The 2,275-nt window shown below is 44.3% G+C and overlaps 1 pseudogene; it reads left to right on the forward strand.

Moving 5' to 3' along the window:
* The first annotated feature begins 1,247 nt into the window (after positions 1-1,247).
* On the forward strand, positions 1,248-1,400 carry LOC116835961 (U5 spliceosomal RNA; annotated as a pseudogene).
* Positions 1,401-2,275: the final 875 nt, after the last annotated feature.

A 2,275-nucleotide genomic window follows, 5' to 3' on the forward strand; every position in this document is an offset into this window, starting at 1 on the left:
TGTGGTCTTTTCAGGCCAATGGAACAAACAGAAAAATGATGCTTTTGAAAAACTAAGGCTGCAGTGACCTTAACTTTGGCAAACATGGAAGTGAGTTCACTGCTATTCACCAGTTACAATGAAGACAGAGAAAGGCTTAAAAAAACCCTACACGCTAGTGTTGAAAATCTTTCCAAATGAGACTCTGGGAAATTTAGTTGGTTTCAGTTTTAGGAGGCAAAAGAATAGATGGGAGTTTTGTGAGGGGTTCTGCAAGCAAAGGAGACTATGCCACCTTTGGGAATGGGGTGAGTTTGTCTGTTAGTTTATTTGTCATATGCTTGCTTGAAGATTATAGTGTGGTCTGTTTGGGGGCTGGTGTGTGGCAAACTGGGGAGTTTTACAAGGGACTTTAAAGAGAGAGTGTGAGAGGCAAATACCCCTAACCAACATCACCTAAACTTAGGCTAATAACTCTGCAAGAGTTAAAAAAAACAAACCAAAACAAAAAAACCAAAAACAAACCACAAACAATCTGCAACAGTAAAAATAAAACAGGCAGAAGTCCAGTAGCTGGGGGAGGCGGGGCCGGGGGAAAGAGAGTATCCAGTTTATTGCTCTGACCACAGCATGTATGAGTACTTGCATTGTTGCCAGGTGGCTTATATGTGCCTACAGTGCAAGCAACTAAAGGCTGTCAGAAACAGGGTACATGCTCTTGAGGCCAGAGTGGCTGAATGGGAGGAGTTAAGGAAGACCAAAAAGGTACACAGAGGAGACTTTCAGGCACATAGTAGAGTGATGCCAGTCCCAGTGTGACAGCATCAGTGTCTTGACCAAGCTGAGGGTCGTCAGGGCAGAAGTCAGAAGCCAGAATCTGGACTCTCACACACATAGGGTCTGAAGGAAGACATGCAAGCAGTCCGCACTATTGGTCAACCAACTCTCTGTCATGGTTTCCTGGATTAAGTAGCAATGCCAGCCAATCAGTGCGCCAAGAGGAGCTGCCACTTAGGTCCTGCTGAGTGGTACTTCCTGCCGGGCCTAGCTTCACAGGATCTTCCTGCAGGAACCTTGTTTAAGCCTCCAGTGGTGAGGTAGTGGTGTCAGTAGCCTCAAACGTAAGTTCTTGTCCAGGATGATCTTACTGTGCTGTTGAGGAGACTGAAAGCCTCAGGGAAGGAGAACATCAATCTGGAGTAGAGGGAAAACAAACAATCTCATAGTTGGGATCCTTCTTCTAGATGATGTCCTGGAATCCTCTTGTACTTAAAAGATACCCCTCTTCAGGAGGGCACCCCGGTTACTAGGAACAGCAAGGTTGTAGTATATAAATCTTTCGCCTTTTACTAAAGATTTCCGTGGAGGGGGATTTGATTATTAGAAATCTAGATAGTTGGGTTTGTGATGACCCTGCCAGCAGGCAGGGGATCTTGGGGGACAACTACTGGTGGGGTGCAAAATAAACTTTATTAAGAAAATGCAAAAACAGGGAAAATTCAATAGTGAGGGGTATGGGGTTTGTTAAGGTAGACAATTGGGGAGGGGTTTCTTTTAGTAAATAGTATAGGGGGTTTCAATAATGGGGTACAACATGGTGGGGTACAATACAGTTGGTAACCAATTAACACGGAAATATAAATGTAACAGGTAGCTAACAATTTCTTATGTAAAGGGTGTGTCACAGCAGCATATAACCAACTAACAGTTATGCGTAAAATGTGTTAAATAACCAACAACTCTAGGTAAAAGTGTGAGGTGTGTTAGAGAGAAAAAAAGGGTAACCAATGGGGTTTTATGCCAGACTTCAGTAATACAATTGAGGTTTGGGGGAAGTAGGAGCGGGGTGAACACGTGGGGGAAGGGATTAAAAAAGAGAGAGAGAGAGAAAGGCAGTGGTAGGAATGAGGTTGGGGGATGGGGGAAGAGGAACACGTGGTGAAGCAGAGACCAGAGGCAGAGGCGCTGCGGAGGGAGATTTAAACCCAGGGAGACACAGAGAGCAGACAGGCTGCAAGTTTAAACAGCAGAGAAACTGCAACGAGTGACTGGGGAGCTCGGGGGGAGACACGGGCAAGCTCGGGGGCGGGGGTAGGGCAGTAGGAAGACAGACTTAACCACAATTATACAGAACACAGCAAAATCTTATCTATGATCTAACTTAACCAAGACTACACAAATTAGCAAGTAACAGAACACAATGCAACAATTTTTTAAACCTAACTTACAGAGCACAATACAAACAATTCTCTAAACCTAACTTAACCACAGCTATGCAAAATGAAATTACAACTTA

The sequence above is a fragment of the Chelonoidis abingdonii genome, chromosome 1, assembly GCF_003597395.2.
Source record: "Chelonoidis abingdonii isolate Lonesome George chromosome 1, CheloAbing_2.0, whole genome shotgun sequence".
Classification (NCBI taxonomy): domain Eukaryota; kingdom Metazoa; phylum Chordata; order Testudines; family Testudinidae; genus Chelonoidis; species Chelonoidis abingdonii.